A 27,355-nucleotide genomic window follows, 5' to 3' on the forward strand; every position below is an offset into this window, starting at 1 on the left:
ATCCAGGGACTCCAGGATCATGACCTGAGCCGAAGGCAGTCGCTTAACCAACTGAGCCACCCAGGCACCCGTCTCTTCAAAGGTGGGTAAGCCGGCCTTCGCTTCTGCCTAGAGCAGCTGGCGCAGGAAAACTGGTCTTCAGGACGAAGTGCGTCGGCTGGCTCACTTCACATGTTCGGCGGCCTGAGAGGAACAGTAATACTCCTTGTGGGCGATGAGGGTGGACAGACAGCAGTACTTGTGGTCCCCTCGTTGGTAGTCTGGACGCCTTTGTCCAAACGGAAAGGGGGCGTCGTCAGCAAGGCCCGCAGCGCGTTCGGGCGCTGGTGAGATGCTGTGGGCTGAGTTGGTGGCGGCAGACCCGGGTAGACAGGACGTGGGCTTCCATCTACCAGGCCCAGGGGCCACTCCTTCAGCGCTTGGTCTTTGAGGTTGTCCCACGGGCCGCCAAGCCCGGCGCGTGAGGGTGGGCCGCACAGAACGGCTTCCGGCGGGGGGGATTTTCCCCGACCCCAGCAGGCAGCGCGCCAGGCGGAAGTGACCCCTGAGGTCTCCGGGGGCCGTGCCAGTCCGGGGCTGTAGGAGCACTCAAAGCCTGCCAAGATGTGGGTGAAGGCGCGCAGAGGCTGCGGCGGGGAGGAGCATGAGAACTTCTTGTGCGCCAGGTAGGCCTTCGGGCTGTGGAAGTTGGTGCAGTCGTGGTAGTCGGACAGGGCAAGCAGGCCGCGCGCGGTCACGGAGGCGAGGCCGGCGTGCGGCGGTTACCTGCTCCCGTGGATTAGGTCCGCTTCCGCCTCCAGGCTGCGGCGACCGGAATCACCCTGGTCAGTCTCTCTTACCTCTTAGTCACTCATTCTAGCGTATGCTCATTAAGCCAAATAGTACATTTAATTTGCAGCCAGATTTCTCTGTTTAATTATCAGCTTCCACATTGCTGAAATTGGCCGCCAGCCCTCAGAATAGATAGCCTTAGGTTTCAGTGTCCAACACCCTCTGAATATCAGTGGCACATTAGCAGCAGTCTCTTTTCCCTTAACCCCCACTAACACCAAAGTTAACGTCTCAAGAGAAGCGTCACTAATTACGCAGTCATAAGGCACTAAAGTGCTATTATCTGTTATTGTTACTGAAGTGCTATTATCTCTTCTATTGTTGTAGTATCTTTTTAACATTTAACATGGATATAGGGCCTATTTCAGATCACATATTCCATGCAAGGGAGAGTTGAGTTTAGAGCAATGGGAATTTAGTAAGAAAATACCAGGAATTAAAGAAAAATTAGGGGAATTGGTTATCTGTTCTGTACTCATTTTCTTTGACCACATGCCTCAGCCTCCAGGGGTGGAGGGAGGGCTTTCCAAAATAAAGACTGAATAGGATTCCGGTATTCTTTTCAAGACAGAGTCACACATTGATGGTAAGGAATACAATGATTTCGTCTCTTCCACTTGGTCCTCATAGGCATAATTGACTAGCCGCATTCCCAAACTAAAACAGAAGGAAAGAATAATCTTCAAATGCATCATTCTTTCCACATTTGACTAGTCAGTATGTATTGAGCATGCAGCATCCCCTTGCCTTGGAAGTTGTGTGCAGAAATGATGTTGCAGAGCGAATAAAGGGTCAGGCCATTCTGGTATTTCACCTGAAAAAGTGGAAAGTAGAGATGGTCAGGTCCAGCCACACATTAGAATCAGATGGGAGGTTTTATAACCTACTGTGGCCCAAGATCCACCCCTGACCAATTTAATCAGAATCTTTGGTTATGGGTTCACACATTGGTATTTTTTTTCAAAAGTTACCCTGGTGATTCTCATGTGTAGCCAGGTTTGAGAAGCATAGGCTAGCCCTTAGGGAAATAAAAGTTATTAAGAACACATGGGAAGCAGAGTCTAGCCAGCTGGATATACTTCTCCAACCTTAAAATTTTTTTTTTTTTTTCAGAAAAACCCAAGTATTTAAGAAACCATGGAAAATAGGGCTAAGTGGGCAGCCTGGTTACTTCATAGGTAGGGCTATCACTCAATCGTAGTTCCCAAAGCTGTGTTCTCTACCTCAGGCATGGGGCAGAAGCTACTAAATTCAAACTTCACTGTTCTAGATTACACACTTTGTTTAGATAAAAAGAAAAAAGCAAAGCATGTTATTCTTACGAGGCCATTGTATGTAGCTAGATTTAGTCATAAATTAATGTTATTGATACTAAGAATTTTTAGGAACTGCTATCAAGATATAAGAAGGGGAAGGAACACTGAATGATAATTGTCATCTGAGTTATAATGCTATTTTTTTTTTTCAAAGAGTGGACTTAGGTCTCTTAAACTACCTCTCAGTTTCCTTGTTTCTAAAGTTACTGAGTTGATTTCTTTTCTTTTTTTGTTCTATCATCCAGTCCATTCACTTACTCAGTGAACTTATACTGATCAACAGTCTCTAGTCCAGTGCTAGGGTTACTAAATGGATCAGGTATGCATTCTGATAGAGGGGTTCAAGAGATCAAGAAAGAGTTCTCATAGGAGTGTCATTTTAGTATGTACTAAAAAATGAGTGAGGATGCTCTAAGCCTATGAGTTTGGGGGATTGGAGTGTGTGGGGGAGGGAGCGAGAGAGCAGGAAGGAGAGAGAGTGCAAGTGAGCTCAAGATCTTTAAAATAACTGTCCTCTGTTCAGTGTAGCTGAATTTCAGGTTTGGGTAGAGAAGTAGGGTTATGAAGTCTTGTCATGAGGGAGTGTTGTTGAGGACCAGTGTGTATTTTTATGCAGCAATGGAGAGGTAAACCCCTTAGAAAGATCAATCTGATAACTGTGGGAAGGATGTATTGAAGAATGGTGAGACTGAAGTTAGGAAGATAGGGAGGGGAGCCATACCCAGAGGATAAATTATGAAAGTCAAATTCTAAGTTACAGAGAGAATGAAAAAATTGAACAGAGAACCTCCAAAAAAAATAATACCTACAGAGTTTTTTAATGGCAAATTCAGAGCACAATTAATACATACATATATAAATATTTAGAACTTTGAAACCAAATTTCCATTACCTTCTTTTAATTACCAGTGGAAAGATTATATTAATGTGAGAATGAATAGACCTATAGGAAGGTTGACTAACAGTACTGGGTTTGAAGATACCCACAAATTTTTAAACAGCTCTATACATCTTTACTTATCTCATCTCTAACATAGCCCTGGGGATTTTTGGAAAAATAGCATGTAATGTCAACTCTGTACTTAAACTGTAACAATCAAACCCTTGGGAACTATCAAGTTATCAGTCTTTACTACTGAAAACATAACACAGTTTAAGTAGAGCTACTCTAAATGGTTCAGATTACATTTAAGTAATATTTTGAGTGAGATGAAGACAGAGAGATTTTCACCCAAACGACTAGTTTGAATTGCCTACATTTGTGTCCCAGATTGTTTTTTGTGAAGTCAACCAAGGGTATAAAAAGCTTCCTTTCCCAAAAAGGAAAAGGCCTTTATATTGCTGAGGTCTGGACAAGTGCAAACTGAATACTTTTTCTTGCTAAAAGCAAAAAAATTGGAACATTATTTGTGGGGCTTTAAACTTCTTTGTAAAGTTTTTAAAGAAGAAAACCAAATAGAGCTTTATGATCCAACAAATATTCTTTTCATTCATTTCATTTGTAATACACAATGGAGATTATATATGAAAGAAGAAATACCTTGAGGCAAATGACAAATGTGTACAACTTTTTGTTGTTTATGCATATAAGCAAATTATCTTTTTCAATCTTTAGAATAGATTCAAGTACCAAAGCCGATTTGATTACCCATGGGGAAGCATTTGTGTTTCATCTTGAAAACTTGCTCACCCTTCAGCCTCACAGTTTGGGGTGGTTCTAGAGTTTGCATAGCCTCTTCTGCTTTTCTAATTGTGTAGTGAAGAGAGAGACATGTTGGGCCCCAGAAGGACATTTATTTCAAAATGCTCAAATAATTTCTCTGCTTTTGTCAGAAGAGGAGGAGAAAGAGGAAGAAGAAGACAAGGAGAGAAGGAAATGAGAAGGGAGCCAGCTGTTAGTTTTGGAAAGAGAAGGTTATATATACCACATACCAGCGACAGATTTTAATGTCTTTTAACTAAAGCAAGGGCTCCAACGCAAAATGTAGCATAGCGTGCTTCCCATTCTATAGGCTCGAAACCAAATAACTGTATGAAAACATCTTGTGATGATGCTTTAATGATTTAGTAATAAGTTTTATTTCATTTATTTTCAAGTATCACAAGAGAAAAATAAAGACTAACCTTCTAGGCCTTTAAATGTCCAGCTCATATCTGTACTAGCATAAAAGATAGGATTTTTCTGGATCCTAGAGAAGGCCAATGATACGTAAAATATTTACTGCATGACATACCATCATACTTAGAAAGACGTGGACAAACTCTGAGCACAGTATATTGTCCTGGAGAAATGTTGGTTGTGATAAAAATAACTGAATTTTCAAATATTAATTGATCTAGGAAACTGTATTTTTGTATGACATGTAGATCTCTACATATTCATGGATTATGTGACTACATATTTTCAACTAACTGGAAACCACCTACATCATTTATTATGAGGCCATAGAGAAAATATAAAATGGTGAGTTCAAAATAAAATGTTTCATATTAGACACAACTGCATATTACATGATTTAAGAAATTATTTTGGTTATTTATAGTCAAGAGACTTTTAGAATCTCTTTTTCATTGCAGTTTAAACTGCAACTGATAGATGGCGCTGACAGGATGTGATTCAGTGTCACAGATGAACACGCTGCAGTTTTTTTCTCAGAATTTCAAAAGCCAGTTTCATATTAGCAGAATCTGTCAGAGGAATGTTCTTAGGTTTTAAACATACTGAGAATCGATTTTCCAAATAATTCTCAGAAACGTCATTGTATTTTGTGAAGTACTTTTGGTGGGCTGTTATTCCTGGTACTTAAGATACCTAAATCTGGTGTTCCTGATAGACTTTTAACTTCTCCAACACTTAAGCATATTTTCCAGTTTTTCCTTTTTTTTAAGTTCTGTTTTGTTTTTGTGTTGTCCCTACATCTGGGTTTCAGTGGTGTATCATATAGGTGTGGATCATATAGTAGTCTCCTTAGGAAACATGGCCTTTCTTGTGTGTAAGTCTATTTTGTTCCCAGTACAACTTTTTCATTCCAGAACATCTAAACCTTTAAAATCATGCAGGGCTAAATAATAATAATAATAATAATAAACTCTGTGGTACAGCATTCTTTTTTTAATCACCTTTCAGCCACTTAACTGCTTAAGACTATCTTGCTCACTTGCTTGAGAGGTTAATAAATAATTTTAAAGTATAAGTGAAGGGAATCTGAAGTTTGTGGCAAAAGCAGGTAATTCAGAGGGAAAAAAAAAGAAGAGGAACAAAACAAGGAAATATATCTTTCAGGTTTAATTTCCTTAGTGGTAGAGTGGTAGAGTCAGCCATTTTTATGGTTCAGTCAACACAAGTTCAAAACATCTGGCCACTGGAAAAATAGGGATTTTCCACATCTGCATATTATGGGTCATTTCATAACAACAACAACAATAATAAGACACTCCTTAGAAGCTTTTTCCTAGATATACTGTTAATATAAATTAAGATGTAATTATCTGCAGAAGTTATACCCTGTTGTTTTTTATTCTCTATTTAAAATATAATTTTAAAATAATGTACATGTATAATTAGCAAAATATCTTTGTTCAAAGGATTACAAAGTTAATAGGGCTCTTCTCTCACCTAAGAATGACCATTTTCTAATAATTATGGCTGAAAAATTTCACAAAGTCTAAAATGTGTAGTTTTTAGATTGATAATCCATATTAAAAGCAAATAAGGAATATTCTTAAAGATGATATCTCCAGCTTCTCTTTTTTCTATAAAGATTACATGGCATTTAATACAGGCTGTGTATAAATTGGGCACCCAAGAAGCATTTTAAGTTTGAGGCATTAAAATCTATACCATTTTTTTTTAAAGATTTTATTTATTTATTTGAGAGAGAGAGAATGAGAGAGAGCAAGCACATGAGAGGGGGGAGGGTCAGAGGGAGAAGCAGGCTCCCCGCCGAGCAGGGAGCCCGATGCGGGATTCGATCCAGGGACTCCAGGATCATGACCTGAGCCGAAGGCAGTCGCTTAACCAACTGAGCCACCCAGGCGCCCCAAAATCTATACCATTTTAATGTAAATTTTAATATTTTTAATTTAAAAAGTAGAGTTTAACATCTTGACTTTTTAGATTTTAAAATTCAGCTCTGGGAGATTTCTAAGTATTTATTTCTTGCCAAAAATATGAAAATAGAAAAAGGAGCAATGTTTAAAAAAAATTTTATCATTTAAATTAAGTATGTCATTAGAATATTTTCTTTGCCTCTATAGATTACTTTAATTTCCAGCTATAACCCAAATACTCAAAATGCATTGTATCATGTGGAAGTGTGACTCAGTTAAATAAGTCATCTTTAGCATCTGCTACATTGAAAGAAATGTTATATGGTGTGAAGTGATGGGTTATATTCACTACTGAGAACTGTATGGAAATTAAAATTCCCTTAGGGAGGCAAGAATTCGGGAATCCAAATATATGTCCTCCTGACATCAGGATACAAGTGTGGGAAAGAATGAGACAGTAGTCCTAGAGCCTGTGCTGCTTTGATCACAGAGAAGCATGATCATTTTGACTGGATTTAATCAAGTCAGTGGCTTTTAGTCACTCATGAGGTTTTTACTTTTTTTCTGTTATAATACTGTTTATTTGGGGAAAAATATCTATGTGCATATGTTTGTATTGAGTATATACATATATATTTACATATGTATTTAGAATATTTATTTAGAGTTCTAGAATATCAGAGGTCTAAATTATTCCAAGACTATTTGAAGATTTTGTCATCATGGTGATGGTATTTGTAAACTATGAACATTGAGATTATCCTGACTGTCAGATGCCATGTCACAAACCTGAATGAGCTTTTTTTGTCCAATAATGAACATTTTACAAACTCCAGGATTGGGTCTTTTTAAGCTAATTTGTCTTTCTAGAAATACTATTTAAAACAGTGAATATTCTACTTATAGAAAACTAGAAGTAAGTATCTGAATAAATGAAATTATATGGGAAAATGCAATTGTTTAGAAACTGGTTCTCAGATATTTTCAAGAAAAGAGCCGTATGTTACTATATGAAAATAGCTAAGATTGGATGATAGCCAGATTATTATTTTGTAAACAATAGGCTGGTATCATATTGTTAAATACCTCCAATTTTGATGATAATTTTTTTAGATAGAAGTTGCCAAAATAAAAGCTTTTATGCTCACCTAATGAGGTCAAGAAAATACTTCTCTGTAGTATCAAGTACAATAATACAGATATAAATGTTGAATTTTTATTTTTTATTTTTTTAAAGATTTTATTTATTTCAGAGAGAGAGAGAAAGTGCATGCACAAGTGTGGGGGGTGGCGAGTGGCAGAGGGAGAGGGAGAAGCAGACTCCCTGCTAAATAGGGAGCCCAATGTCGGACTCGACCCTGGGACCCTGGGATCATGACCTGAGCCAAAGGCAGATGCTTAACTGACTGAGCCACCCAGGCGCCCCTATATAAATGTTAAATTTTTAAGGTGTTATGAGAAATGCCAAACATTTTTAAACCAAACTCTTTCATATTAAAATATTGTATATTCAGATATGTAAATTTAAAGTCAAAACAATTAGAATTTGACAAAACGTCAGAAATTCAGCTTATTGCTTCCAGCTGTGCACTGTAGTTCTTCTACTATATCCTATTATTTTGCCTTAAATCATTCCTTTCTTAAAATAAACTAAACCTTTATGAGTGTTTTCAATTAAAATATGCATTGACAAAAATTAAATCTTAATAGTATAGATAACATTAAATATTATAACATTCTATTTCTGTGGTATTATAGAGATTTTTAATTATCATGTATTTTTTATTGATGTGAAAATTAAATTTGTGTGATAGCAGTAAAATGTCTCTTAACATTTCCCTGTATCTAAAGCTGGACTCAGAAATAATTTTTTTGGTATAGTGTCTTTTTCAAATACAGGCTTGCTTCAAATTAGGAAGGCATCTTATGAATTTAAAATAAATCTTATGAAAATTGCATAGGAAGAAAGTCCCTTTCAGATCATGTCATTTTCTATTTATTATTCTTTTGGCAAAAATCTTTAGTACTCTTCCAGTTTATATTCTACTTTGAGGTATAGGTGTGTATACTCCCTACACCTTTATTAGTAAGGAAGAGTGTGTGTGTGTGCGTGCAACCTAATTCTTAAGAAAAATGAAAGGTTCTTGGTTTCTATCTCTAGAAAAACAGATATCTCTAGATGTGAGATATAAGACATGTATTAGATACAAGATATGTATCAGTTACAAGGTATAGATATCTCTGTCTCTTCTCTATATGTGTAAGCATGTATCTATAGAGAGATCTCTGTGTGTATTCATAACTGTCTAGGTAGATAGAGAATATTTGTTTTAATAATTAAGATATAAGTTATCTATGTTTCAAAAGTAAGAAAACCTTACCCCACTAAATCTAATTGGAGAAGTCATAGTAAGTCAATAGTGGTGATTAAAAGAATTAAAATTCATTCTTTGCTATTTTATGGGAAGCGAACATTTTATCTAAGTTGAAAAATGAGTAATTCCGACATACATAATTTAATCCCACCCCTATTCAAATAATCACCAATTTAAGAAGCTTGTGGTCCTTTAAGGAACCTTTTATTCTCCTTTGCTTGCAAATTGGAATATATCCTATACTGACCCACAATGTTCTTTTTAGCCTCGGTATTGTGCATAAAGAATAACATTGCAAAAAAATTAAAAGGAATAGCCAGTCAAAATTTTATGTTCAGTGGCCCCGGTCACACCCCAGCCCTGACACTGGAATAAGAACACTCTGCCTGGTGGCAGTATTTGGCATTTCATGAGCTCTAAGCTACTGCTGGTGGCACTACATCTGGGACAAGGGGTATGGAGGGGCTGGGGAAGAAGTGGAGATGTGGATTGGGGATAAAGGCTCTAGTAGGAGCACACTTCTCTGTCCAGGAGTCTTTCTTTCATCCTTTTTGTGTTCCTTTGAGGCATGAATTTGCCTGCATGATTACCCTCTGTTGGCTTTGCCTGTTCCCACCAGACTCTTTAATTCTGTCTCCTTCCATGAACAGAATGAAGTCAGCTGTGTCTTTTTTTTCTCTCTTGTTTTTGAAGAACACAGAAGCCCACTGATGTTTTGAAAATCTTCATACTTACTGATTAACAAATGGTGAAAAAGGGCTATGTAGGAAGGGCTCCATTTTTATCTTCTACTCTCCCCCTTTTTTTCGTTTGTCTTACTCATTAAGAATATAGAGACATGCAAGCACGTGGAAATAATAACTATAAATGGTGCAGAAACTTGAGATGAGGTTCCTGTGGAGGATCCTGTGTTCTCAGAGGCACTCTGACTGGCAGCAAACCCGATTGCTTCTTTTTGTCTCTTGGAGCATCACCTCTGAAGCAAGAATGATGGAATGAGATCCATATTCTCATGGGCATGCTCTCCTCACCTTCATTCTGCCCTTTGTCACTCTCAGTCCTTACATGGTAAATTCTGCCCTTTCCCAGAATTGGAGGAAAATAAATGTGACCATCCAGAAATTAGATGAAGTGAGAAATGTAACTAGGGTAAAAGGAAGCACAACGTAGATATAATAGTGTGTTTGTGTAGAAGTATATAGATATTCTAGGAAATATCAGAACTTGAAGTGATAAGATAGAAAGCTGTCAAGTATAATAGGGAAGAAAGGTCTGGAAATCCCCTGGAATATCATTTTGGAAGGGGAAAAGATTTTCCAAATCCCTAGGCTAGAATACTATTAATTCTTTATGACATTTAGCTTTAAGGGGTATATTTAAATTGGATTGATGCAAATTGAGAATGTGTCTCCACTTTTAATTGTGCACCGATTTCCTTTATCAAAATCACCTTTCTTTGTTTTCAGGCACATTAGATACAAATATGTTCACAGAAAGTTTCGAAAGTGTGTGAACTCCCAAAAATAACACAAAAATTAGAACATAACGTGTCAGCATAAAATGATGAATCTGCACATTGGCAGAACCGCGATATTACAATAGTCAAACATTCTTACTTGAAAAGTTAATGATTTTTCCCATGTGACAAATTTGAGTTTTACTTCTAAAAATATTTATTTTCATCTTCATTTGTCCATACCTTTAGCACTACCCCTGCCACCAAATTCAAAGTTACTTTAGTAAAAGAAATTTGTCAAATTAATGCTTATAGTTAATCTCAGAAGTACAGAATCCCTGTATGCATTGAAAGTGTGAGACTTTTCTTCTCCCTGAAATAAGTTCTGGGATGTAGTTTAAGGAACACACGTCCTATATTACTAACTTTCCAATGCATATCAATTTGTACCTAAGAAGTAACATCAGTCCCTTCTCATTTTAGAATGACTGCAGTCCAGTTCATTCTCATTGTTACAACTGTAATAAATATCATTTTTAATGTTATCACCATGATACAATGTGGATAAAAGGAATATTAAGATAACATTATGTGAAAAAGTTTCACAGATCAATAGTCTAATTCTTACTAGAGTTTATACCATACACACAGTGTATGTGTGTGTGTGTGTGTGTGTGTAAAATAAAGGCTGGTTCTCCACCTCAGATTTATCTCATAGTACAATGGCTCCCCTAAGAGGGTTATAATACTCCATTGACTGCTTTGTGGATTCATTTTCTGTGAGTTATTTCTGGCCAGTGGAAAGCACGCAGTTAACTTTTGGGTATTATTCAAGCAGACACTACGATTTTACCAGAGATTGTTTCTGTAGGAATAAATCTGTGTACTATTTGTCTAGTCAAAAACAGAGCATGCTGACATGGAATCACTGGGGGACTGGAAAATGGATCAGGGGTTGAAGGGAAAGAGAAAGGGGAAATCTGCTTATTTTAATAATATACCTAGGATAGAAAAAAATGTTCATTTATGCCCCCAAAAAGGAAAAGTTATTGAAATAATGTGTGCGCATGGAGCTCTATCCACCAAAACTGTAATCAGTGTAACTTCTCCACACACATATTTAACTCTTTTTTCTATATCACATAAGTTTTTTGTCAGTGATATTTGTTCCTCTAATTTCTGGGTGTATTTCATCATTTTAAATACTACCTTGTGCTTGATTTTGGAAGATAAATAAATATGCAGTTCTCAAAGTCCTGGAAAAAAAAATTCTTTACCTCCTCATCACTTACATGGAAAAAGATCATGTGTATGCACATAGGCATGTATGCACCTAGGTGCCCACACACACGCATACGCACACACACTCTCATCAGAGCTTTTGACTTTTCGTCCTAAGAACCCGCAGTGAAAAGGATGTTACTTGGTTACTGAGGAAAAGACATTTAATGTATTACAGTATCAGACAATGACTCTTAATCCTTCACACCACACATCTTTTTATGATAAATGTGCATTTTTCACATTTAAAGGATAAATGTTTACCTTCTAAGAGAAGCCCCTAGCCTTAGAACTTTTTTAGCAGTAATGCTTAGAGTTAGTATATAGAGATTGATATATAAATTATTAAAATTAGAGGCTGAATGAGCATAGTAGGTATTTCTTTTCCATGCTTTCCTTTCTCTCAGCATTTCTGTAAACCAGTGGCTTGGGCTTTTATGCCATCCTATTTACAGACAGCATTTTGTTTGTTCAGGTGTAGGTGTGAATTTGTCTAATTAATAATTACTAATACTACTCGAGTTAATAGTCAATATTTTTCCAGTAAGATATAATTTAAAATGTAATAGGGAAATGTTTCTTCTGGTTCCTATAAAAGTGTTCTCTTGTATATTTGTCTGATGTCTTTATAAAGGGTATTCTTTTCATGAACATTCTTGATTATTTGGCCTTGATAGCTGTTGCTAATGTTAACTTTGCTGTGCATTTTAAAAATAAATGTAATGAAACTTTAGAAGTGTTTATCACAAAAGACACAGGTCACAAAAGGAACATTAAAACTTTAATATAACTGAACCTCCATATACAAAAAAATGAATCTAGATATAGACCTTACATCCCTCACAAAAATTAACTCGAAATGGATCACAGTACTAAATCTAAAATGCAGAATTGGATGATGAGCTTGGGTCCGGGGATGGCTTTTTAGCTACAACACCAAGGGCACAGTCCAGGAAAGGAAGTTCTGATATGCTGGACCTCACTGAAATGAAAAAAACTTCTGCTCTTTGAACAAGAATGTTAAGAGAATGAGAAGGCAAGCCACAGACAGGGAGAAAACATTTGTAAAAAGACAAATCAGGTAAAGCACTGTTGTCCAAAATATACAAAGAATCTTAAAACTCAACAATAAGAAAATAAACTAATTAATGAGCCAGAGACCTAAACAAACACCTGACCAAAGAAGATGGCAAATAGGCATAGAAAAAGATGAAAAGAAACTCTGCATCATAAATCATTAGGGAATTAGAAAACCAACAATGAGATCCCACTGCACAGTTATTGGAATGGCCAAAGTACCAAATGCTGGCAAGAATATGAAACAACAGAAACTCTCATCACAAAATGGTATAGCCACTTGGGAAGACAGTTTGGCAGCTTCTTTCAAAACTAAACATAGTCTTACTGTGTGATCCAGCAATCACACTCGTTGGTATTTACTAAGAGGAAAATTTATGTCCACACAGAAACCTGCACACAGATGTTTATAGCATTTTTATTTGTAACTGCCAAAACTTGGAAGCAACCAAGATGTCCTTCAGAAAATGAACAAACTGTGATACATCCAGACAATGGAATATTATTTTATTCAGTGCTAAAAATAAATGAGCTATCAAGCCATGAAAAGACATGGAGGAACTTTATGTATTACTAAATCAAATTCAATCTGAAAATTTTTCATATGGAATAATTCCACCTGTATAATATTCTAGAAAAGGCGAAACTATGGAGACTGTAAAATCATCAGTGGTTACCAGGGGTTGTGGAGAAGGAGGAATGAACAGGCAGAGCACAGATGATTTTGAGGGCAGTGAAACTGTTCTGTATGATATCGTAATGGTGGATACATGCCATTGTACATTTGTCAAAACTCACAGACTATGCAACACCAAGAGAGAGCCTTAAGGTAAACTATGGACTTTGGGTGATGACGTGTTAATGTAGGTTCCTCATTGTACCAACCTGGTGGGGGACGTTGTTAGTGGGGAAGGCTGTGTGTATGGAGGCAGGGATTTAATGGGAACTCTATACTTGTTGCTCAGTTTTCTACGAACCTAAAAAATAAAGTCTATTTAAAAACCAGAACAAAACAAAACCTTAGTACTGTGTTTTTTTTAAGAAACCAGGTGAACCTACTAAATCATTTTTCAAAGCTGATAACCAGGATAGGGCAAATTCTGTTTGATTTGTAATGCTTTCTTTCCCTGTCCCTTCCTTTTCATTTTGGAAACTGCTAATCAACAAGGAAAAAAGGCATAAAAGAAAATCAGTGAGTTTGGATTTTTCAAAATTAGGCGGTTGACATTTAGCTGAAATAAGCACAAATTTAAAAGTTAGAAGTTTACAGGCCTCAAAACTGTCTAATACTGAGATACAGGAGATGTATCTGATTTCTAAATGTGGTTGAAGTCCATTTATCTTTTCATAACGATTTTCCATAACAGGTTTTGAATTTTAAAAATTCACCAGTTGATTTATTTTGATTCTTTTCCTTGTTTTTGTTTTTGTTTTGATTTGTTTTTTGCAGGGTAGAGACAGCTATTCAGCATATAAACTTCTTCTATTTCAGAATCTCTAATACTGCAACCTCTAATCATTAATATCCATTCATAGACTTCCCAAACAGAGTTCAAAATCCATGACTAATATAAATGAAACTTGGACGGATGACTAGGCAAACCCCTTCCATCATGAGAAACAATAATAGCAAGGATTCAATACATTTCAGTTAAATTAATATGTGAATGTCCTAGAGGAATTATGAATGGATATTCCCAAAGGGTTTCCATAAATTAACCTGAGAATCTTCATTTAACATATAAAGTTTTTTTAACCTGTAAGATGAAAAAATAATGACATTTTCTTATTATTAATGGTGAATTTTATGATGGTAAAATTTATATTAATAATACTCAACATGCAATATTCTAGGAATGATTCCATTTGTAATTCTTTTAAAAATCCCGCTGCTGAATGAAATGGGAACTGTTATAACCACAATTTTCCTGCAGCACTGTAGTATGAATGGTCTTTTTCTAAGTAGCATTTCCATTACATGGATTGAATTTTAAACAGTTTTTTTCAGTGACCAATCAGACATTATAAAATAGTTATGCTACTGACTTGGTATGTGTTCAATGTCAAGCCACTTTTTTCCATTGAAAGCTTGAGAAGATTGTAAAACCATTAAAAAATTTAAACTTGTGGCTCAAAGGGACTTTCTACAGTTAGACTGCTTTTAATTTTCTCATTCTATTTGGTGAACGCCTGCCTTTCCTTGAATACTGAACCAAAGTAAAACTTACTGCTGGATTCTTTTAGCATTTTTATATTAGAGCTCAGATAAAATAGTAACTCTTTTATATTTTAAATATTTGTATAAAGAAAAGAACTATTTACAGTTAGGCTTTACATATTCATAAATATATACCGTGAGACCCTATTAAAAAAATACACATTCAGTTACTTACGGTAAAGGAGTATTATTTAAAGAAGACATGACTTGCCCTATTCATTGAGAATGTCAGAAGTTCTGGAAGAGTAATTTAAGATGTAGTAGCCTGATACTACTATCAGTATGCTCACTTTTGAGCACTGCATTGGATAAAAATTCCTGTAAAGGCTGACACTGTATTATTTACCTTTGTATAGCAACACCTCCTATAGAGTTCAGCACACAGTAGGCAATTAATAGCTATTGAATTGAAATAACCATCCTTTGAAACAGCCTTTTTCATCAACTAATTCTGAGTACTGACTGTATCAGACACTCTTTTCAGGTGCTTAGCATTCAAAGGTGAAAAACATAGTCTCATCTTCAAAAACTCACAACTTAGTAGAAGAGAAAGACATGTAATAGATGTGGCAAGTGATATGCTAGAGGATTCTCAGCTCAGACTTCACATTGGAATCACCTGAGAAATTTAAAAAAGTTCCCTTTTCCAGACTTCATTCCAGACCAACTGAATCCGGATATTTGGGAGTGGTTTCAGGTCATTAGTATTTTGAAATGCTCTACCAAGTAATCCAGTGTTCAGGAGGTTGAGAGGTACTGTGCTTGAAGTAAGCAAGGTCATAAGAAAGTGTTCCTAATTCAGCCTGGTAGAATCAGGAACATTTATTAAGAAAAGTTTAAGGAATACTTAAGATGAGTCAAATAGAGACATGGTGAAGGGCATTCTTGGAAAGGTGAAAATATGGCTAATGGGGAGAAAGAGCATGACACATTTAGGAAACGAGATAGTTTGTCATGATTAGTATTTAGAGTATGTGTATATGAAGCTGGGGCTATAACATGTAAAAATTAGGTATGTTACGTGAAGGGAACATGTGTTGACTCTTAGTATTCCTTATATTCCAGATAATTATTCCCCACATATCAGTAAGCCTATTGTATTAATTTCATTCCTTCTCTAATAATTGGCTCAGGAGTAAGTAGATGTAAACAAGTCGAAATCAGTGAGAAACTTACTCTAGCTCCATGGAAAAGAAAAATAGTTTTTCTCCAACTAGATGAATGGTGGGAATTATGTTCCACAGTTACTGCTGGAAGTCTCTTGCAACCGTGAAAGGAGCCAGATTGAGAATCATTAGCTGATACAAGGCAGAGTCAAAAACCTGAAAAGTGGAGCTGGAACCCGAGCCAGAGCCCACCGTGTCTCTAAACTGGTATGTGAAATTTAAAATGTCTTCTTATTAAGCCACTTTAAGTCTAGGTTTCTTGTGCCAAGTTCATCCAATTAATTCATCAAGGCAAAAGATTTTCATTTTGAAGATAAAAAGGAGATAATATGCCAATTTAGGGAGAGAATTTTTAAAGGAGAGGAAAACAACATTGTTCTACCTTAAAATGAAATGGTATTTTTCTATATATGCCAGGCATTGTGTGTGTGCCTCACGCATGCATAAAAAATTTACAAACAGATTTGGGTTTTATTCTTCTGACAACAGTACATAGGTTGGACTTGATGAGGCATACACTAGAAACAAAAGAACTTAGAAGTTATTTTATAAACTATGCAATATAGATGATTTTCAAGGGAAGGCGAAAGTCCAAACTATTTAGGAGATAGAATTGGTAAGATTTGACAGTTACTAGAACTTTATGGCTAAGAGAAATGGAAAATTCTAGAATAAACTATCTCCTGGAAATACTTGACTATGTCTAAGTGAGAATGGATTGAACTGAATGTGAAACACTGTCCGATTGGCCCTGGTTTTTGTCATGAACTTAAGTTGGACAAAGCAAATGCTACAGGAATGAAGTAACTCAAATTTTCTCCTTACTCTTTTGCATAAAGTGAGGGCTCACAGTTATACATTGTAATTCAGAAGATTTCATTTAACAAAGAAAATGCATTTTATACAGACTTCCATTGGAGTTTCAGGGAGACCAGACCCTAAAATCTTCCTATTGAGCAGGTATTGTAAATAAAAGCGAAATGCCTTGTACCTATTTTACTTAAAGTGTGTGAGCTCTGGTAGTCTTGTTATATCATGTATTACACTTAGAATTTTATTTCAAAGGGTGTAAAACTATTGTGTATATTTTTCACTAGCCTCAGTCCCCCAGCTTTCATTTTTCATGCACTTTTTGTTTAAATGGGAATTTTCCTTCTGTAGGAATTTTTATTGCCTTCAGTGAATGAGGTACAAATAGTGTACTTCATTGGTATGTATTTCTTCTCATATGTAAGTTTCCGTAGCTGTAATTATATTCTGTACCTTTATATTATACATATCATACATGGTCAAATATCGACTTATTTAGCATTAACAGCACAGAGACATTGGTATTTTTTATCAATATTTTCTCTTCCAAATTCTGTTGGTATTAATGAATGGCATTTTTGAAATCCAGTCCAGGATATTGCATCTATCACATTACTGCATTTTTGAAGTTAATACAATTTAAGTAGCAGAGCTAAAACAGGTACACCTGAAAGAATGTGCCTAAAAGCCAAATTATTTTTTTAAAGATTTTATATGGATTTTCATCTCTTCAAAAGCTAGAAATCAGAGAGTCCTCAAATTCACTAAAGTAACATTTGGAATATACATTTTTCAATTAATTTTCAAGTTAAATTATACTATGACTCAACACTAAGGCAGCTTTTAAACCAAATCAGGTATTTTAAAGAACTGTTAAAAATGAGAAAGTATGCAGATGATGCTTATTGCTTGTTTAATGCTTGAGGGTCTACAGGAGGTACAGAACAATGGTTAACAATTATTGAGCACTTACTCTCTGCCAAATACTGTTCCATTTACCTGACATGGAATAATTCATTAAATCCTCACTCCAGTAATACTTCATGTATTATTATTTTCACTTTGCAGATGAGGAAATTGAAGTGCAAAGAGATGGAGTAGTTTGCCCAAGCTAGAATGCAATAAGGCCATGTTACAAATTTAGACTCTTAAGTCCTTTGTTGCCAAATGTATTAATCTGATGCTTCCCAGAGGAATCTAAGGAGATAAGACAAGCTTAACTGAAACAACTAGGCTGAAACACTTTCCAGTTCCATCATATCAATCATAAATGCTGTAAATACATAGAAAAAGTAAAAATTAGTGAAGGCTTTGCAGAAGGCATGGATTGCAGTTTGAAAGTATTAGGCATTAATGTGGTCCTCGATTCCAAATGCTATGCAAAGTTGTTTGAACTATTAACATCTCATTGATGCGATGATTCAGAAATAACTATACTCTATGTTAGAGTTTTCTTTTCTTTTCTTTTCGAGAAGCAATAGACGATATATGTAGAAGACTAAGTAAATAACATATGATTTAGGTTTCCTGGCAAAAGTGAGTATCGGACTGGGCCTTTAAGGATTTAGAGAGAAAAAGAAAAAAGAAAAGAGGGAGGGGAAAGAGTGAGAAGAAATGGATATATTGCTGTATCTCTGAGCTGTATCCATCTAGGATGATAGACGCATTCTTGTCTTTTAATGGGGTAGACACAGAAACTTTGCTAAAACTCCATTTATGGAGATTGAAGTGTATTAAGCTTGATTTGAACTCTCCTTTTGAAAAAAGGATATTTATTTTGTTTTTCCATTGCAAAGCATGCCAGATATAATTATCTCCTTAAAGCTTAAGAACAACCTTGTTTTTGTGGTGTCAAAAAAAAGGCGGGGGGAGGGCTTACTAGGTCAAATAAACATTTCTGAGGGGGCAAATAATCAATAAGAAACCATTTGATTCACCAGACTACCATTTATGCCTGACTATAAGGTCATTTTTGCTATAGAAAGATGCAAAATAAAGATTTTGGCCATTTTGGTTATATAAACTGTAGGGAATATAGGCAAATAGTCCTATGTCTATATTATTTAATGTATCAATTTTCAAAAACATTAAATTATGTAGTATGTAAAATAGTATATGGTTTAGAAATGTTGTTTTTTTCCATTTTCTACTTTTATGGAATACTTTTCATTCACTGTATTGGATTGGATATTGTCCCTCCAGAATTCATGTCTGCCCAGAACCTCAGAATGTGACGTTATTTGGAAATAGGGTATTTATAGATGTGGTAATTAAAATGAGGTCATATTAGATTTGAGTGGGCTCTAAATCCAATATAACTGATGTCCTTATAAGAAAAAAAAAGACACAGTGAACGAGGCCAGGTAATGATGGAGTTCTACAAAGAACTCCAAGGATTGCTGGCAACCACCAGAGGGTAGGGAGAAGCAAAAAAGGATTTTTCCCTAGTACTTTCAGAAGGAGCATGGCCCCGCTATACCTTGATTTTGGACTCTTAGTCTCCAGAACTGTGAGAGAATAAATACCTATTGTTTTAAACTACTCAGTTTTTGGTAATTTGTTATGGCAGTCTAGGAATACATTTGCACTAATACATTTAGACTCCTAATACACACTTCACCATTCATGCATTCTTATATACTGGAGTCATCATGTTTTGAATTTTCCAAAACAGTTGTCAGTAGTACATAATCCACACTACCTTCAACACTGTTTGAGACACAGTGCTTTTTAAAACTGTGTTAATTCTTTCATACAAAATTTTGTCTTGTTTGTACCATTTGCAAAATACTAAAACAGATTATTTTATTTTTCCTAGAAGTGTGTATGCTTGATCTCACAACTTAGTTAAATCTTTAAAAGACTTTACAGAAAGATGAAGTATGATTTAAGGTTGACAAAGCATGGTGTAGATTTGTATGAAAGAGAGAATCTTAAAAATTCATAACCGGAAGTGAAGTGCAAAGCACTTTCTTCTGATAGGTGTCTAAAAATTGCAAGCTTAATGACTTCCTGAGGTCTTTTTTTTTTTTTTAAATAAGAGACGGAGGGGGAAGGGACAGAGGGAGAGGAAGAGAGAGAATCTTAAGCAAGCTCCATGCCTGGTGTGGAGCCCGATGTGGGGCTCAATCTCACAACACTGAGATCATGACCTGAGCCGAAATCAAGAGTAGGATGCTTAACGGACTAAGTCACTGGGGTGCCCCAAATTCCTGAGGTATTAATGAGAGTCACTTAGTTGATTTTCTTTACCAAGTTCTTATGGGTCAGAATCGTGATGTCCCTATTTTGATTACACTATTACATCTTATAAAATTAGTAATTGTATTATTTATTACTTATTATAGTATTTATTGTAGAACTCATTGCAAATACTTAAGGAGAATGTTGTATATCAAACACAAGCATCCTAAAATGGTAAAGTTGAGAGAGAAATATACCTGGAAAAGAGAAACTAAAGCCTCTAATATTCCTTATTATTAATAAATTCTTAATTATTCTTTAATACCAAAGTGAGGGGCGCCTGGGTGGCTCAGTCGTTAAGTGTCTGCCTTCAGCTCAGGTCATGATCCTAGGGTCCTGGGATCGAGCCCCGCATTGGGCTCCCTGCTCAGCAGGAAGCTTGCTTCTCCCTCTCCCATTCCCCTGCTTGTGTTCTCTTCTCTCGCTATGTCTCTCTGTCCAAAAAATAAATAAAATCTAAAAAAAAAAAAAAATACCGAAGTGATACTTTATTAAAACTCTGCAATCCCATCCCATTGTATAGAAAAAATATGGTGACTTTTAATATGTTTTATAAGTGGCACACTTCTCTCTTTCTTCATTTAAAGTAAACTCATCACCTAGTCACCTTCTCTGACTTCCAAAAATATTCTTGTTTCCAGACAGAGGATCATAGAGGAAGGGAGGGAAAAATGAAACAAGATGAAACCAGAGAGGGAGACAAACCGTAAGAGACTTTTAATCTCAGGAAACAAACTGAGTGTTGCTGGAGTGGAGAGGGGTGGGAGGGATGGGGTGGCTGAGTGACGGACATTGGGGAAGGGATGTGTTGGGGTGAGTGCTGTGTATTGTGTAAGACTGATGAATCACAAACCTGTACCCCTGAAACAAATAATACATTATATGTTAATTTAAAAAATTTTAAAAAATGCAAAAGATAAAAAAAATTCTTGTTTCCATAATTTTTGCCTTTTCCAACTAGTTCTCAATTATCCACTCAATACATATTGGTATGTGCAAAGTGATGGCAACATAATCAGTTTTCTAACTTTAACTTCTTAGAAGTTGCTTCTTTCTTAGGAAAAAGCAAACAAACACAAACACTTCCTCTATCTTTGCTTCTCCTTTAGGTAACTGCACTTTTTTTTTTCTGGCTCATATAAAGATTTTTGAAAAATACTGCATTCATTTCATCTTTTCCTGTTGCATTCTGGATCCCCTGATACTCTGATGAAGCATTCTCTATGCTCTTAACCATATCTTTCTCTTAGTCTTTTTTTTTTTTTTCCAAATATTATCTTCCACAATAGCTCTATTCTATTGAAACTATTCATCACCCATTTATGGAATTTTTCTTTTCTCTTGGCTTTCAGGATAATGTACTTGTTTGCCACTTGCTTCTCTGATAATTCATCTGATAAGTCTTTTCAAGCCTTCTTTATGGTTTTCAATCCTTTTCTAAGTACAAGGCTACCACCACAAGGCTGAGCTATTATTTTTATATTGTTACCTTTTATACTACCTTAGAAAGCTCATGCATAATCATAGTTTCAGTGATCACTTGGCAAGCAAGCCTTACTTTTATCCTTCTAATGCAAGCTCCAGTACATCTAATAAAGGGATCTTTTCAATAATGAAACATTAGCTTTTGTTCCATGTATTTAATGTAAAACTAACCACCTTCTTCTCTAGATGGAATGTTTCTGATTCTGTCAACTATGACATTCTACTAGTCCCAAAAGGGTGGACACCATGGCTATCAATAACAACTTCTTTTATACTAAAATATAATCAGTTGAAAATTCCTGTCTATCTAACTTGCTGCCCCAAACAATGTATAGACATTCCCTCTAAATGGAATTCTAAGCTCCCTTCAGATTTATGCTACTTCATCTTCTTACAAGGGGGCCTTTGCAAGCCACTGTAATACATAAAGCCTTTTTTCTTTACATTCACAAATTATAGAAGAATATATATTTTTACATATCCTTATATTATTCCCTATCTGCTTCATCTGTATAAATCTTGTCGTACTAAAAGTAAGCATGTTTTCACAGGACAGAAATCTTTCTATACTTTGTAATATTTCCTTTGTGACTGAGCACTTCTTTGGAGTTATTTGGAATTTTATTATATCCTATTGAATTTATTTGATGGTTAACAATTTTTTAGCTAAACTAGATAAGTGTTTAGTAATTAAAACTGAAATGTTTTAGTACAGAATGAACAATTATTTATATATATTTATTTAAAAGCATAAGATCCAGTGGAAAAAGGTGAAGCAGAAGAATATATCTATAACAGTATTAAAAAAACAAAACAAAACCCAAAAACCTAGCTGGTTGTCATTTATTTCAAACAAGAGTTGATAACCAAATGCTGGCAAATGTAAGAATCTGTGTGTCCTTTAGTGCCTATTTAAGCAAGTGTTGATCCCTGTTTTAAAATGTATTAAAAATAGGGCGCCTGGGTGGCTCAGTTGGTTAAGCGACTGCCTTCGGCTCAGGTCATGATCCTGGAGTCCCGGGATCAAGTCCCGCATCGGGCTCCCTGCTCGGCGGGGAGTCTGCTTCTCCCTCTGACCCTCCTCCCTCTCGTGCTCTCTGTCTCTCATTCTCTCTCACAAATAAATAAATAAAATCTTTGAAAAAAAAATGTATTAAAAACATATTTTTATTTCAAGGTTTATTTTTTTCTTCTTTTTTTATTATTTAAGTTCTAGTTAGTTAACATACAGTGTAATATTAGTTTCAGGTATACAATATAGTGGGGATTCAATATTTCTGTACAGTGTTTGTTGTCATTTTGAACCTGAGTATTTTTTTTTTTACTATAGAATCAAATTATTATGATTAACTTGATGGTTTTCATTTGCACTAAACATGGTAATAGAATATACATGCTTTATATGTACATTATCTCTCAGATGAACCAGTAGTACTTGTCTTCACAACTGTAAAAAATGGTTTTCATTTTATCTCAGTTAACAATTCCTGCTCAGTATTGACATTTTCATTAAAAGTGTAATTTGCTCTTTTGGCACATAGTTAATATTGTTTTGCAGATTATATAATTGTTAAAATCTATGATGCTAAGAAAGCAACAATTGTGGACATTTGTAGTAAACATGTGCTCTTAAAATGCAAATATCACTTAAGTCTAATCTGAAGTGTCTGAAATAGACAAATTATTCTTAATAAGAAAATCTTGTACGAGGGGTGCCTGGGTGGCTCAGTCAGTTAAGCATCCCACTCTTAATTTCTGCTCAGGTCATGATGTCAGGGTTGTAAGATGAGCCCTGCCTTGGGCTCTGTGCTGGTTATGGAGATTAAGATTCTCTTAAGATTCTTTCTCTTCCTCTCCCTCTGCCTCCCCACTGCCACTTGCTCATTCACTCTCTAGAAAAAAAATAAAAAATAAAATCTTGTAGCAAATACTGTACAAGTCTTTTATGTGCTCAATCTCATTTAATCCTAACTACAGTGCTTCTATTTACAGAAAAGAAACTGAGGCTCAAAGAAGTTACTTCTCCAAGGTCATTTGATATTAAATAATGGAACAGAAATTCAGTCCTTGTTTTATCTGATTTTACAGCCCATGTAGAACATGTCAAACTTGTTCAGATTTTCAGTGAAGACTTACTGACATAATGTTAATTTTTAAAAATAAACATTGTATCATATTCATATTCTTGACACCTCCTTCAGAAATGGCGAGCTGATGGCAAATTTTAGTGTGTAAATTTATTGCAATCAACTTTGGACCCAAGCCATATCTGACCTATTAAAATTGAAATATATGGGCTATTTTAGAGCCAAGTATTCCCATCATTGTGTCATGTATATTTAAAAACAAAACAAACAAAAACTATTACCACAGCTGCACTTTGTCAAATATAATAAATTTTTTGAATGGGAGCAAAATAAGTCAAGGTAAAAGGAGAGACACACTACTGACATTTATCAGATAAATAAAATGATGTATTTTTTTTCTCCATCTAGCACACATTTTGTAGCTATGGAATCTTGAACCTCTTCTCCTTTAAACCACAGTTTTTCCCACAAACCTTTCTGTTTTATCATTTTATAATGAATAAAATATATATCCACAAGATATCATGAAACAAACTCTTCTTAGTATACAGGTTAATTATGTTTATAAGAAAATGCTTACTTATGTATGATTTATTTTAACATGAATTAAAATGGTCCTTTAAAGTATTAGATGCTTTAGTAGATTATAGAACTTTGAGGTAATACAATAATTTATAGCCAATGGAAAATATTTGCTATGAAACTTCCTTAAGTATAGGTTGTAATAGTGCCTCACTAATACATATTTGCAAGGAGACTTTTATGGACAGTTACTTTTAGTTAACCCTGGTTATACAAAATAAAAGAACAATCTTTTAAAGATTTAAGGGGACAATAAAATATTAACATTTCACAAATACATTTTGATATGAATTAGGGCAGTCCACTTTTCTCAATCTTCAGATTAGTTCTTTGAAGACGCAAACATGTTAGGGGCGCCTGGATGGTGCCGTCTTTAAGCTACCTACTCTTGGTTTCGGTTCAGGTCTGATCACAGCGTCATGAGGTCAGGTTCTGCAGTCAGCACAGAGTCAGCTTGAGTTTCTCTCTCTTTCTCCCTATGCCGCTCCCCACCTGCTCTTTTTCTCTTTCTCTCTCTCAAATAAATAAATAAATCTTTTTTAAAAAGATGTAAACATGTATTAACTGAGACAACCTAGAAATTCTGAGTCAAATTATTAACAGCAGAATTAACTTTATAATTGAATTAAATATAAAACAAATTTTGCTTTAAAATTTTCAACTGGGAAACCTGCATATTAAAAATGAGCATTTTTTCTTTTTTTTCTTTTTTAAAGATTTATTCACTCTAGAGAGAGAAAGCACGAATGGGGAGAGGGGTGGAAGGAGAGGGAGAGAGAGAATCCTCAAGTAGATCCCCCTGCTGAGCACAGAGCCTGGTGCTGGCTCGATCCCAGGACTCTGAGATCATGACTTGAGCCAAAATCAAGAAGCTTAACTGACTGAGCCACCCAAGTGCCCCCCCAAAATAAACATTTAAAATAAAATATGTGTGCAGTAATAGCAATGGGGTAGAAGACAGTCAATTTGGGGCATTTGTATCTGATAATCAAGTGATATGTTGCAGGTGCTTCAATAATTACACTTTTATTATTCCCAGATAAAATTCCTTTTATACACACATCAGATAGCCCTTGTGGTTGTATACATGTGCCCTTATATATGAGCTTGACTATGGTGTCAATACTAAGTGATGTCACAATTTTGGTGGGGGCCAGAGCTATGTGAAAGTCCTCAGCAAAGGCAAGCACCATACAAGGAGTTGCTTTGACTGCCACTTGTGGCCTGGCTGGCTATAGATCTGATGGGATTTGGAGGAAAAGTCATGATGAATGAATAATGAACACTTTAGTTGGTATATTTCTTGTTTTTCCATCTGTACATTCAAAGCTAGAGAACTATAGTGGGTCTGTTATCTTAAAGAAATTCTTACAACAATTTTTTCATCAAAATGTAACCATGCCCACTTTTAAAAATATATGTTGTACCTCAGTAAGGAATTTTGGAAAATAAAGAATTGTGCTAACATTTTTGAGGGACATTCATCTAGATTTCATGAATTCCTATATTTATGAATGCCATTTATATTCATAGTTCCTCCCTCCACAGCTAACAATATATGTAACTAAAAGTGAGAGAAACCTCTTTAGAACCTTAATGATCCTGGGGCGCCTGGGTGGCTCAGTCGTTAGGCGTCTGCCTTCGGCTCGGGTCATGATCCCAGGGTCCTGGGATCGAGCCCTGCATCAGGCTCCCTGCTCCACGGGTGGCCTGCTTCTCCCTCTCCCACTCCCCCTGCTTGTGTTCCCTCTCTCACTGTGTCTCTCTCTGTCAAATAAATAAAATCTTAAAAAAAAAAAAATCCTTAATGAGAGTTTGAAATGGATAATAATGAAATAATAGCAAACATCAGTGTTGCTTTGAAATAGATTTGTTGGCTATCTGAGATTTAAATTTTCTAACAGCCCATTAACAAATTACTAATTTAATTTAGAACTTTATGGATCATTCATAAGTTGTCAATAGCCTTTTTGTATCCTTTATATAAAGAGATTGAACTAGATGAGCTCTAAAGTCTCTTCCATTTCTAAGATTTGTTTTTAATTTTACATTTCAGTGCATTTCCACCATGGTTTAATCTCTGATAATGCCAAGGGTATTTTGATTTTAAAGATACCAATAATAATATCTAAGTCATGTGCTAGAGAGAGAGGAGGATAAGGAGGACAGTGAGCAAGAGAAAGGATGTTTCTTTACTGCCAATGAATGTTAAACTGTGTTTTCTTGTTAAACATTCTCAGTAGCAAGTAAGGAAAGAAATTTTGGTTATATGTTAGAAATTGGGATGTGCTATTTTGCATTGTTAACCTATTTCCCAAAATGATATTAACCAGGAGAAAAGGTAACATTTTGAAACTCTGTGTGAAAATCTCAAGACATTGAAACTCTGTAAACTTCTGCTTTAACACTGTAGCAACTCATGCTTCTTGGATAATAGAAGGTGTCATATGATACCCTGAACTTTTTCTTGCCATACCTTAATATGAGAACACCTTCTGTTCTGACCTTCACTAAAGATTAAACCTTGCCATTGCCCTCCCCCCCCAAAAAATTCCCCCACCCAATCTCTACTTTCACACATGGGAGAAGAATCAGTTTCAAATTTACTATAACTCAAACCATTAAGGACTTTATTTGTCCAAGACAACACCTTAGTTTATACTCCAGATACTGCTAAGCCTCCAGCGGAAACTCTGAGCCTTAGGTGTAATGCACTCCATATGCTTCAACATACTGCATAGGCAGACAATTGGATCTTTCACATTTGAGTTGGTTCACATAAGTTGCAAATTGGAGATAGCACAATAATATAAGTTTAAAGCAATGGATGTTACTTAAGAATAGTAGTTTCTAAGGCAGAGATATAACAAATATAATCTGTGCGTTTGACATACACTACTAGCCAATCACTAATTATGGAATGATTATGTCTATACATAATGGAATTATTTAACATATATATGTTTTATTCAAACCACAAAGGCTTTTTCTACTTCATAGGACACCTTTTAATTATATAGAAATAAAAATGTCATTTTCTTTCTTTCTTTTTTTTCTTTTTAAAGATTTTATTTGACAGAGAAACAGTGAGAAATGGAACACAAGCAGGGGGAGTGGGAGAGGGAGAACCAGGCTTCCTGCATAGCAGGAACCCAGTGCGGGGCTCGATCCCAGGACCCTGGGATCATGACCTGAGCCGAAGGCAGACGCTTAATAGCTGAGCACCCAGCCGCCCAAAATGTCATTTTCTTGACTATAAAATTGATATATATTCATTACTCAAAATTAGAAGACAGCTTTAAGACCAGCCAGAGATAACAGTAAACTGTCATTCTGAGTATGTCTTTTGATATCACATATGTGCATATCTGTGATCTA

General features: G+C 35.5%; 2 long non-coding RNA genes across 2 annotated transcripts in view; one reads left to right on the forward strand and one right to left on the reverse strand.

The window, feature by feature from the left end:
- The window catches only part of LOC145716549 (uncharacterized), a 60,268-nt gene that overhangs the window by 23,857 nt on the left and 9,056 nt on the right, over positions 1–27,355 (forward strand). Inside the window, exon 2 of the long non-coding RNA XR_014139318.1 lies at positions 15,849–15,977. This is a non-coding gene — a long non-coding RNA (uncharacterized LOC145716549). The remainder of the gene's footprint in view (positions 1–15,848; positions 15,978–27,355) is intronic.
- The window catches only part of LOC145716550 (uncharacterized), a 38,298-nt gene continuing 11,016 nt past the window's right edge, over positions 74–27,355 (reverse strand). The window contains exon 3 of the long non-coding RNA XR_014139319.1: positions 74–1,645. This is a non-coding gene — a long non-coding RNA (uncharacterized LOC145716550). The remainder of the gene's footprint in view (positions 1,646–27,355) is intronic.

This window comes from Leptonychotes weddellii, chromosome 12 (genome assembly GCF_054177405.1).
Source record: "Leptonychotes weddellii isolate Sample4059 chromosome 12, ASM5417740v2, whole genome shotgun sequence".
NCBI lineage: Eukaryota > Metazoa > Chordata > Mammalia > Carnivora > Phocidae > Leptonychotes > Leptonychotes weddellii.